Source organism: Ascaphus truei, chromosome 4 (assembly GCF_040206685.1).
Source record: "Ascaphus truei isolate aAscTru1 chromosome 4, aAscTru1.hap1, whole genome shotgun sequence".
NCBI lineage: Eukaryota > Metazoa > Chordata > Amphibia > Anura > Ascaphidae > Ascaphus > Ascaphus truei.
In genome coordinates this window covers 277,585,018-277,598,344 of record NC_134486.1, presented here as the reverse complement: position 1 = coordinate 277,598,344, position 13,327 = coordinate 277,585,018, and positions in this window count along the sequence as shown.

Here is a 13,327-nt window from a genome sequence, read left to right as displayed (position 1 = left end):
TTTTATCATTGTATTTCTGTAAACTAAAACAGCACATATTTGCAGATCTTACGCCCAAGTAGTGGATGACATTTGTGATTTAGAATTTAGAAATAGATGTTTTGCAATTGTATAAAACCTTGCAAACTGGAGACCAGGCATCTGGTGGGTCCTGTGGGCGACGTCCTCGGAAGTTCCTCTCATTTTACGATGAGCCAACATCCGGAAGGAGATGAGGGTCTCGGCGGGGACCAGCATTTGGACTCCGTCCTTGCTGGTACGACTGCTCCTTCCGTTGGACTTGGCGGTTGCGTATGGACGGGCCGTAGGTTCCCCGTTGATCCGACCTCCCTCTTTGGGCGTCCGCAAGTGCCGGTGGTGTCGGGTCCAGGACACTCGCCTGCTGCTCAGCCCCAAGGAAGTTCTCCACGAGTCGGACCGCCAAAGCTAGGGTTTCAGCAGCGTGGCGTTTTACCCACGAGCGTGCGGAAGGGGGTATAATTTGTAGAAATTGTTCCAAAACCACCTGCTCAAGAATTGCCTCCTTACTGCACTCCTCGGGTTGTATCCAGCGTGTACACAAGTCCAATAATTGCTGAGCGAGGACCCGGGGTCTCATCTTAGCGGTGTACTTCATGTTCCGGAACTGCTGCCGGTAGGTCTCTGGTGTCAGACCTAAGCGATCCAGTATGGCGGCTTTTACTTGTCGGCAATCCATTGCCTGATCTGCTGGGAGACCCTGATATGAGGCCTGGGCTTCTCCTATGAGGAGCGGGGCCAAAGCAGTTGCCCAGCGATCTGTAGCCCAGCCCTGAGCTTCGGCAACTCTTTCAAATGTCAGTAAAAAAGCCTCTGGATCCTCGTTCAGCGCTATTTTCCTCAGGAGTATCGGGGTCTGTTTGCAAGTTCTGGACTGGCAGACCCTTGGAAAAGGGTCAGCAGCTTGGCAATCCGTTTATCCTGTGCTGCCTGTAGTCTTTCATCTCTCTCCGCTTGCACCCGGGCCTGCTCCTGCATTAACTGTCCCTGCTGTCTGGTCTGCTCGAACAGAAACTCTTTCAAAATTTCTTCCATTCTTGTGTGTGTGTGTGTGTGTGTTTGGCCCTTTAACTGCAGGAGCCTTTTGAAAATCCCACTGCTGACACCATAGGTTGCAGGGTACATGCAACTACACACGCGGGTTTCTTGACAAGGCTTATTTATTTAGCCTTAAAAGATATACAACACACACAAACAAAAATAGTTTTTCATCAGCAAACAAAAGAAAAATGGCCTTTTCTTCAGCAGACAAAACAAAACAGTTTCTCTTTAGCAGACAGTGTAAAAAAAGGCAGCTAACCTTTTCTATGCAGGAGACAGACAGTTCATAATTCATGTACTTTGCTAACAGACCTTGTATCAGTAATCTCTTCAGTAGCTTACTCCTCTCTCCTCAACAGCCAGCCCCATGTGTCTACAGCCTGGAGTTTTAACACACCTTGATTAGGCAGCTGGGATCCAATTAATTGTCCTGAGGTTCCCAGCTGAAAGTTAACCTAGTCACTGCTGCACTGCAGACTAGACATAGGTCTGCCAGGCATATAGCTGGTGGCTTTTATTTACCCTGTCACAAGTCCTGCAATACCGCAACGTTATCCCACGTAGCACTGCACTGCTCTCTGCAGAAATGAATGCACACACTGACTCCACAGGGAGGGATTACCAGCGGATTATCCCTTTGCAAACAGTCTCTGTTATGCAATCAGAGTCTCTTCCTGCTACACACTCTGCTGACAGTCAGACTCTGTCCTGCAACCTTTTCTCACTAGGAGTACAGTGAAGGAGTCCCTGTCTTAAGGCAGTTCCCTACACAATACAGTTACTTCTCTACAGTGACTCAGGGAATTAACTGGGCCCTGGGGTTTAACTTCTGGCCTAATCCTTGGAGCACTGCTCTTTGGATCTAACCTGCAGCTTCAGGCTCCTGGTCTTCACTGACTGCTTCCTGTTCCAGCATGCAATAGTCTTTCCTGCTATTCAGCAGAATCCTGCAGCCCTACTGGCTCCCTGGTGTCAGGTGGTGTCACTGCCCCTGAGCATCATGGGGATTGTAGTTCTATCTGCAGCCTTTTCATAGGGAGCCTCATGCTCTCCCTCTAATGGCTGCCGCTCTGCAGCTTGCACTCGTGCGCCCCCTGAAATGGCCGCTGCGGAGTTGCCCTGCTCATGCGCAACCTCGCTGCGTGTGCGCGCGCATACACCAACATGGCAGCGCCCTGCGGAGGGAACCGCCCGCGACTCCGTCACCCTGCCGCACATCTCTGATGGTAAGGAGAGGGAGGGGAGACCGGAAGCACGGGGGGACCGGAGGGTACTTGGCTGCATCCTCCCCCTGGTGAAAACATCAACGTCCCCGCTTGAACTAACCCATGCATAACAATATTATATAATAAAAATACATTGTTAAAATACAACTTAACGATTACTCTAAACGAGATTGTACAGTTCGACAAACATATTTATCACAGAGGCTAGCTTGGCTTTAGCTTGCTGCTGAGACTCATAGTGAGGTGCCCCATATGAATCATAAGCCACTCTAGTGGGAGGGCGTCTCACTCGCTGGCTCCTGCTAGTCTCAGTCTCCATTTCTTCATCTTGAGAGAGACCATCGTAGGCTTGAGGCCTAGACTCTCTGGCAGAGGGTGAACCAGTTTGGGGAAAGTCTCTTTGTAACTGAACATTGTCTCTTTGAGGCACAAAACTCAGAGTGGTAGGATCTAACGGTTGGTTACTTGGTGATACTCCTGATGAAGGTACTTGAATAGCTGGCCCATTACCCGTTGCTCCTTCGGGAGGTGCCCACCAATCTCTGTTAGATGTTCCCTCCAAAGGATCTTGAATTGTTTCATCTGTGGGCCCTGAATTCTCGGTAGACTCTTCAGGCTCACTGTCGTTTATTACTGTTTCGGGTTCACTTTCTCCCAGTTGTGGGATAGGTAACAAGTGGTTTCAGTGCCAGACCTTTACCCTGCCATTCACGTCACGTATGCGATATACAGGGAGGCCCGGCATTTGGGACTCTACTTGAAAGGCCCCTCTCTCCAGCGATCAGCTAACTTGTGCTTGCCGGGAATCCCTAAGTTGCGTAGGAGAATTGCTTCTCCCGGTTGGAGCTCTCTATAGCGTACTTTGTGGTCGTACCTTCTTTTATTATTGGCATTCAGTCTAGCGGTGGCTCTTTCGGCTAACTGATAGGCACGGTGCAGACTGTCCTCTGCACATATCGATAATGAGCCATGTTGGGTACCCCGTAGGTAGATACCGGTAGGCGGATGTCGATTGGCAGTCTGGCTTCTCTTCCGAACATCATGAAGTATGGGGTGTACCATGTGGACTCATGCCTAGTGCAATTGTAGGCATGCACCAAGGCCTCAACATGTTTACTCCATTCTCCTTTTTGGAAATCTTTCAGAGTGCCTAGCGTGTCCAGCAATGTCCGATTAAATCTTTCAGCGAACGCATCTCCCTCTGGATGGTAGGGAGTAGTCCTTGACTTCTGAATATTCAACAGGGTTAGCAACTCTTTGATCAGCTTGCTCTCGAAATCTCGTCCCTGGTCTGAGTGCATCCTGCTGGGCAGACATCATAATGTACAAAATACTTCTCCCAAAGCACTTTATCCACGGTGGTAGCCTTCTGGTCTATCGTGGGAAAGGCTTGAGCGTATCGAGTGTAGTGATCTGTCACTACTAGCATATTTCATATACCCTTTGAATCTGGCTCTATACACAAAATGTCCATACAAACTAAATCCATACACTGGCGACACACTTTATTCGAGCTCGGCTAGTCCCACGAATTCGGGTATACTCGGGTGTATTGAGGTTTGTGACTGTTTTCTGCCCGAGTGCATTGCATTATTTTCCAGGCAGGGATTGAAGCATTTTATTCCCGTTGGCTGCAATACTGCACAGTATATATATATATACTGCATTACAATTCATGAATTTATGCCATCTGGTAGACACGCGAAGCATTGCAGCCTATTAAATCCTAATCATTATCATTTAACAGATCAGCCGCCCGTCAGCCAGGCATGAACCATGGCTGGGAAGGCAAACACAACGGGGCTTGTCAGGTGAGGAGCGGCGCATTCCAGGTATCTGCCAGGTACATACTGGGTATTTGCTCGAATAAAGTGTGTCGCAGCAGTAGGCCCGGAGCTTTTGAGATGGCCCATTGGGGCAGCACGGGTGGGAAGTGTCTTCCTATGAATGCACCGTAGACATTTCCTGCAGTGTTGTTCAATTGACTCCCGCATTCTAGGCCAGAAGAACCGGTCTCGCACTAAACCCAAGGTCTTATCCACCCCCAAATGTCCATGATCATCATCTAGTGATCTTAAAACGAGACCTTGCATACGCCGGGGTAGAAATAGTTGTCGACGGTCAGGATGATTGTGGAATTGAACAACCCTATAGAGTAGGCCGTTATCCATCTCAAACATATCCCATTCTCTCATGAGGAGGCTCACATCATCGGGAGGAGCCAGTTTCACCAGTGAAGAGTCATTTTTGTGTAGACCCTCTTGGACAGCCTTAGCCGCAGGATCATGTGTCTGTGCTAGTACCAGTTCCTTCACCGTGAAGATAACGTCTTGGGTTAGACCCATGCCACCGGGGTGGCAGTTAGCTTCTGGAAGGGCTTGAGGTCGACACCCTAAAGAATCCGCTACTCGTAGCTCGGAGAATGCCACTCGATCGTTTACAATAGCAGCAGTGGAACACATAGCTCTCATTCCTGGCTCTGGAATTTCTTCCCAAGGACCATCGTCGGCAGTCTCACCCAGTCCCGATCTCCTAGATAGAGCATCGGCCCCTATATTGAGAGGTCCAGGCTTATATTTCAAAGAAAACTGGTAATTGGCGAGGGTGGCCAACCATCTATGACCGGTCGCATCTAACTTGACCGTGGTTTGTACATAGGTCAGCGGATTGTTGTCTGTTCGGACCTCGAAGGTGACCCCATATAGGTAGTCATGTAGTTTTTCAGATATGGCCCATTTGAGGGAAAGGAACTCCAATTTGTGAACTGGATAGTTCTTTTCACTTGGAGTCAAACTTCTACTGGCATAGGCCACAGGGCGAAGTCCTGTGGGGTATTTCTGGTGTAGCACAACTCCCAATCCGTTGAGGCTGGCATCCATGTAAGGCTTCTCCGGGTCAGCATAGGCTAGAACGGGAGCCTCTGTTAGACTATTCTTCAGCCCCTTAAACGCTTCTTCACAAGCGGACATCCACCGATCCCCGAAGGGAGTTCTTGGGGTGGTCTTCTTCTGCTTGGGTTCCTCTGGATAGACCTTCAGCAGATTGTTCAGCACAGCTGCCTTCTTGGAGTATCCATCCACAAACCGTCGGTAGTATCCACAGAACCCGAGAAAGGACCTCAGCTCCATCACATTCTCGGGTCTTGGCCAATTCACCACCGCCTCCACCTTGGCCGGGTCGGTGGACACTCCATCTGCAGACACTATATGACCCACATAAGTGACCGATGTTCGACAGAAGCGGCACTTATCTAAGGAGAGCTTCAGGCCTTCTTTCCCTAAGCGATCCAGCACTTTCATCAGCCTAGTCTCGTGTTCTTCAAGTGTGGTTCCGAGCACAATTATGTCGTCTATGTAGACCAGACACTCATGAGGACACATATCTCCAATTGTCTTCTCCATAAGCCGTTGAAAAGTGGCCGGAGCACCGCAGATACCTTGGGGCATCCGGGTGAACTGATAAAATCCCAGAGGACAGACGAACGCCGTCTTATCTTGATCAGCTGGGCTCATAGGAACCTGGTAATACCCAGATCGAAGGTCCAACACGCTAAACCACTGGCTTCCGGACAATGCGCTGAGGATCTCCTCTATTCGTGGTAGCGTGTATTGGTCAGGTACAGTACGTCTCTTCAATGTTCTGTAGTCCATGCACAATCGAACAGACCCATTTTTCTTTCGTACCACAACAATCGGTGAGGCATAGGGACTTCGAGATTTGGTCACTATACCGGCCATTTCCATCTCGTTCAGGACACCACGCACATCCTCCACGTCTTTGGGAGCTATACGGCGAGACCTTTCCCTAAACGGCGTGTCATCATTCAGACAAATCGTGTGCTGAGCGCTTCTGCTGCATCCCACGTCCATCTCACTAGTAGAGAACACATCTCGTCTCTCTCTCAACTGAGCTCGTAGCCTCTCCTTCCATTCTTCCTCCAGGGGAGACTCTCCGAAGTCGAATTGTAGTGCCTCGGGCTCTTCTCCCACACGGGCAGTGTGAACGGTCACTGTGTCGTCCACAGGATCCACAGGATCAATTCTACCCAGCCTTTGTCCTACTTCAAGCGGCACGGTATGTAGAGACATGTTCTGGATAGACACGGTAATCTTCCTGGGGACATTAGATGGCCAATCCCGTACTTCAGGTATCATTCGGTATCCCCAATGACTCTCAGACTCGGGAAGAGTCTCCAGCGAAAAGTATCTGTCGTTTTCGTGCCGACTGGGGTACTTGAACAGCGCGGTCACACGCCTCACTCCCCCTGGTGGAATCTCCAATAACCCTCGCTCTTGATTAAAGATTTCACCATACTCTTCTTCCTATGCCACCCTATAGCATTCTTCCTGTAGGCCAGGGGCCCTTCAGGGATGACAATGGTAGCTCGCCGGCTTCCTGCAGGAATGAGCGAATCACGACCTTACTATATCTGCATTCGTGCCCAATATGATGGGGGCACTGGGATGTTCTCGAGCCTCTGGGCAGACCAAGGCTTCCACCAGCATGGGATGTGACTTTTAGTGTTCAACTGCAAGATATCCAGCTTGACCGCCACTATTCCGTCTATGGGGTAATCATCTTTACTCAGTCCCCACAACTTCATCTTTTCGGCTGACTGCAAAGGAAGATGGCTGGGGTGCTGGTCGTAGAATGTACGGTAGATGATGGTCACTTGTGACCCAGTGTCCAGAAGTGCTGAAGAGTAGATCCCCTCCACGACGACTTTTATTATAGCGGTTGGCCCTACTCGGCAGTAGGCATCTGGTTGGAGCGTCTCCTCTATGGGAGGCCTCCCCGACTCTTTGGCAACATCCTCGGGTACGGTTGATAAGGACGAGATTGCCTTCCGCACTGTTACGATATAGGTCTGGGTCTTAGTGGGCCTCTTGGGGTGCGAACAGCTCCTTGCAACATGGCCCTTCTCGCCACAGTTGAAGCAACGGAAGTCTGGGTGGGGACCCGGACTGTCAAGTGACCTGGGAGCGGACCCAGGCACCTCCGGGGTGGCCATATCCTTATCGCTCTTGCTTCCCTTTGCTTTGGGCACTGTTGCTTCCTTGGTCTCATCCTTGCGAGGGTCTTTGGCCTTCTTGGGCGTATGCAACCTAGTATAGGCCTCATGACTCTTCATCTCGTCCAGTAGGTCTTCTAGAGTAGAGGGGTCCCCCTTCCATAGCGCGCATCTGATCATTACTACGATATGGTGAGTGGGTATGGCTCCCCGCAGGAATTGAGTGCGCCTATACTCATTCACTTCTGAGGCCTTGATGACTTGGTGGGAATGTAGATCCCACAAGAGCAATTGGATCTGTTGTATGAACTCTGATAGGTCTTCCCCCTCCTTCTGGCGGAGATTGTAATACTTAGTCCATAACTCACTCATATCATCTTCCTTACCGTATGCCCGGGTAAGAGACTCCATCATCTGATGTGCGGTAACCTCAGTATGCTGATCTTTATACATCTTGATGGTAGTGGACGCAGGCGGGCGCAGGCACTCCATGATTATTTGTCTTTTCACCTCATCAGGACTGGTCCACTCTTCCAGTACCTGTGAAGCATATTCCTTCCAAACATCAAAAGCCTCTTCACTGGTGGGGGTAGGTTTTACCCCTGAAAAGAGCTTTAACTTGCGGTATGGCTGAGGGGAGGGGGATTCGTGCTTGGGCCCACCCAGTTGTTGTATGGCCTGGGCTAGTAATTGGATTTCTCCCATTCTACTGGGGCTGAGGTTGGGGCTGGAGCTCCGCCTGCTTGAGCGACAATTAGCACAGGATAATACACTGGCCTCATCCCCGCATATAATTTTGGGTGGGGACAGGGACATGCACATACTCGTCTCTAGCAAGTCTGTAATGGGGCTACAGGGTTCGAGTTTTATCGGCATTTCAGGATATATAACAGGACACCCTGAGCTGAGGGCCCCGGGAAACCGCAAGTTGGATGGGCCTTGCTCTGCGACAATTCACATCCCCCAGTGATTAGTACAGTGCACCATGACCTGTCTGGGTCGGAGCGGCGACCCAAGATTCTGGCATCTTCTAAGCCTGGATACTGCATTAGGATTAAACATAGTTCATAGGATGAGGCATTGGCGGGAACTTGTCCTTTTTACCGCCCACATGTACACCTCTTGTCCCAAGGTTTGTGAGGGCGAGACTTGCCTTTTTACCGCCCACGTGTACACCTCTTGGCGGGAAGGTAACGTGTAACCTAACGACATTTTTACTGAGTTCGGGCACCCCAGGTCTGGATCTCAGCAGCGCCTCCAAATATAGTGCTTGCACCCCTGGGGTACGGTAACTACTGAGGCTGCTGTCACCTGTGAGGCTAACAAGAGGCCTGAGCCTCCGCAACTGGGTGCCTGGGGTATACTTACACTGGGTGCAGCGCCTCCACTGATTAGGGATCCCAACTTGGTGGGAGTGTTCCCTTATCAGAACCAACATATACAGTAACCACACGCAGTTGGATAAAACAGTATTTACCTTGATGAGTCTGCAATACCGCAGCGTGATCCCACGTAGCACTGCACTGCTCTCTGCAGAAATGAATGCACACGCTGACTCCACAGGGGATGGATTCCCTGCCGGATTATCCCTTTGCAAACAGTCTCTGTTATACAATCAGAGTCTCTTCCTGCTACACACTGCACTGCTCTTTGGATCTAACCTGCAGCTTCAGGCTCCTGGTCTTCACTGACTGCTTCCTGTTCCAGCATGCAAAAGTCTTTCCTGCTATTCAGCAGAATCCTGCAGCCCTACTGGCTCCCTGGTGTCAGGTGGTGTCACTGCCCCTGAGCATCATGGGGATTGTAGTTCTATCTGCAGCCTTTTCATAGGGAGCCTCATGCTCTCCCTCTAATGGCTGCCGCTCTGCAGCTTGCACTCGTGCGCGCCCTGAAATGGCCACTGCGGAGTTGCCCTGCTCATGCGCAACCTCGCTGCGTGTGCGCGCGCATACACCAACATGGTGGCGCCCTGCGGAGGGAACCGCCCGCGACTACGTCAACCTGCCGCACATCTCTGATGGTAAAGAGAGGGGGGTGGGAAAGCGGAAACACAGGGGGGACCGGAGGGTACCTGGCTACAAAGGTATGATAGAAGATGAAGACGTGTGTGATAAAAGAAGGCAACATAGTTACATATGAAAATGATGGGTTGGATCCTATAGTCCACCCCTTCTCTTACCTGCTGTTAACGCTTTAGACACCGGGGGAGATTCACGAAAATGACACAGCTGTGATTTTGGCTATAAAGCTTTTTTGAATCTCCCCCTATAACTTTTTTCTATTGAGGGAATTTTATAATCAATCCTAGTAATTTTACTCGTGTTACCTTCATAACCACTGCTGAGAGACTATTCTTTGCATCCTAAGCTCCCCTGTCCTTCCTTATGTAGCGCACTTTCCCCCACCCTATGGAAGATATGGCGACTTCGGTGTGTGGTGCGTTACCTTTGGCTCACAGAAGGCCTGAACCTCCGCCACTGGGAGCCTGGGGTGTGCCTGATTCTTACGATGACCGCGCCTCCACCTTCAAGGGATCCCGACTTGGAGGGATGTACCCTTAAAGGAACAAAAATAATAATACACGCACACAAATATATATTGTTTGTTTGTTTGTTTCATAGACTTTGAATTCATTTGCACTGTTGTCTTACTGTATTTCTTTATTTTGCGCAATTCTAGAATAGATTAGTGAATTAATTTGTGTTTTTCTGGGTGAATATTGAAGTGATGCTGTTTTTCAAGTGGGTACTACTGTTGTAGCCAGCGTTATTGCAACTTGTGGCGTGCTCCCACTTGTGAAATGGTACGCCACGGGTTGCAATAACGTTGGCTACATCTGCAAGTCAGTTACAGTATATTGGCAAAATAAATCATTTATTTTAGCATAATAATTTTCTTTTTCATATATTTCTTGTTTTGTTTAAAAACACATTTTTATTGATTTTTTGTTACAGATACAAAAAATAAGAGAAGAGCTGATGGGGTACAGAAATTAAAAGCAGGTGGTTGGAAGAGTGTAACCCGGTTTCCTCCACCCAATCTCAGATAGGGCCCTCTAGGGAATCTAACGCTCAGGCTACATGTCTGTGTGTGGTGCGTACTTGCTGGCAACAGGGGGCCTTGAGTTTCCCGCGATGACATGGGGGAAGACAGGACCGGTTTCTGAGGTTGTGCCTCTGTTCTTTTCACTGGTGCAGCACCTCCATCTCCTGCAGCACCCAGCAATATGGGGTGGAGTACCTACAGAAGAATTTGTCTCCCCCCTCCTCCTGATAAACTCCACTCTTAGACAGGAGCTTGTATAAAAGTGCAATCTCTTTATTCCTCTCTTCTCAATCAGTTATATCATACCGTGCACACAGCAAGCTGTCTCCCAGCAGGATGTCCCTGACTCCGCTCCGGGCCTAGGGTCACCCAGGGTGGGTCTAGCTCTTCCCTACCCCCTAAGCAGGGTAGGAGGTATATGGTCCACACTCTTGAACTCTGACTCTAACAGCTCTACTCATTCTCTCCACTCTAACTCACACTTCTACTCCAACTAAATAGGAAGTGCAATGCCCTAAGTAGTTTCAACAGGCACCGCCCCTGTGTCTCTTGATTGGACACAGAGTCAGATGACCTGCCTTCACTGCCTCAGTGCACTGCTTGAGGTGGGGAAAAACCCATGATAACTCCTGGCAACCTGCCCTTATGCAGGGATTATGCCAGGAGGAGGGCAGAACTATAGCCCAAACCATACAGGGCTACATTAGTAATGGACACATTGCATGACAGGAGTACATAAAAAAGCATTTTAATGACAAGTTCTGTTTTATGCTGACAATACAGATCTATCAAACCTAGCCTTGCCAATGTATATACAAGGAGTCCACATTCTATAGCAGGGGTGCGCAAACTGGGGGCACCCCCCCCCCCCCAGGTGGAGCACAAGATTTTCTGGGGGGGGGGCACGGCACTTACAGAGGCCACGCGCTCTTCCACAAAGCATTTAAATTAAATGCCGGGAATCGCGCATGAGTACCTGGTCTCCATGGCAACGCGGTGTTAAATGATGCTGCGTTGCCATGGCAATGTGATGTCAGACCGCCGGAGACAAGGTAAGGAGGGTGGGGAGGAGGGGGGGAGGAGCAGGCAGGGAGACACAGGTGAAAAAGTTTGCACACCGCTGTTCTATAGCATTTACTTTGTGTGTGTCTCTATGGAGACTTGTTAACTAATGTTTTGAACCTTCCAAATATGATCTTCAAACATTTGTATGCCTGCGGAGCATTTTTCCAATTGGCAGCAATTCTACATCTACTGCAGTTGCTGAGAAGATATGAGTTATTAATCTATTCTCACTTTATATATATGTAGCCATGGCTGGTCCTGGCTATATTTTCTGCCCCCTGTCACGTAAGTCCTAGTAGTTACAGGCAGTGTCAGGCTATCCTGTGGGGTTTACCCCCCTCCCCTCATGCAGCCACTTTGAGTGAAAGGGGTGGAAGTGAACTGGGTCTGTGTACAACCAATTGGTGCAGACTTTGTGCCCTCCCCTTCTGTATTGGAGAGGAGGCAGCCTAAATTATAGGCAGTCCTAGTTCCTCCCGGCTGGGAGTGAGACTTGCTCTCAGCCCCTTAGGGGGTTGAGGTGAAAATATCTAATAGACTGCAAGGCCTCAATTGAGAGAAGCCAGGTACAGTACCATCCAGAGGCTTGGGACTTATCCTGAAAACAGTATGCATACGCAGTAATAACAACTGCAGTGGCTGCCTCAATAAAGGATCCTGTTTTATATACCTCTGCCTATGTTACAGTCTAAGGGTGTTACAATACAAATATATTCGGAAACAATACAAGGAGCTTTCAAATTAATTCTTCATCCAAAGACAGTACAAATGACACTGGATCATACCTTAAGGTTGAAGGAAAGGAGATTTCCCCAGCAACAAAAGAAAGGGTTCTTTACAGTAGAGGCAGTTAAAATATGGAATTCGTTACCCATGGAGACTATGATGGCAGATAAAATAGATATCTTAACATATTTTTTTAGAAAGGAATGGTATATAGGGATATACCAAATAAGTAACACAGGGAAGGATGTTGATCCAGGGAGAAATCTGATTGCCATTATTGGAGTTATAAAGTAGTTTATTTGTTCCCCTAATTTGACATTATTGGATAATGTTTCACTGGGTTTTTATGCTTGACTTCCTTTTGCATCAAAACACTGGAAATACAAATATAGGATAAGTATCTGTCATTTACATTTAACATAGGCTAAACTCGATGGACATATGTTTTTTTCAACCTCATCTACTATGTAACTATATATTGTAATGTATGGTAATGAAACATTACTATCCATTTTGTGCAGTTTATCTGGTGTTAAGTACCCGTGAAACAACAATTTATAAGCAATTTATTTTATAGTGGTATTGAGATGTATTATTTTTATGTTTGCTATTGTTTTAAGGTTCAGGGCAATCTTTTCCATTGAACCCAACTACATCTTGGTAATTGATTTTTTTATATCAATGAATTTGTGTTTTTATTGTATGCACCATGGCCATCAATTTTTTTTGCCAAATGTATTTGCTTGATAAAAGACAAATAACGTGAAAAATGACTCTGGTCATCTGGTAAAGCTTAACAGAGGAAAATTCCCACCCTTTGAGAAGAAAGCTTCAATATTCATAAATTGTATTATGTACCTCTTAAATGAAAAGCAAACTGTAACCCAAGTTAAGAACATTTGTCAGCTCTACTTGATCTCAGTAAAAATTCTCAGGAAGCTATGTAAACTTAACCCTTTGTTACTGGCTATGTAATGCATCAAAGGCACCTTTGGACTAAAAGGGGTTAATGAGTAATTAGGTCTCCCAGAGGTGAGGAAATTGTATTTCTTAGAGGAACACATTGTAATATTTCACTTTGTAGTGAAATTCACCCTTTTGAAGAATGAAATGTATGATAGTAAATATGACATACTGCAATTTATAGCAGCACTTAGAAATCTGGAGAAAAAAAAACCTCTTTAACACATGGACT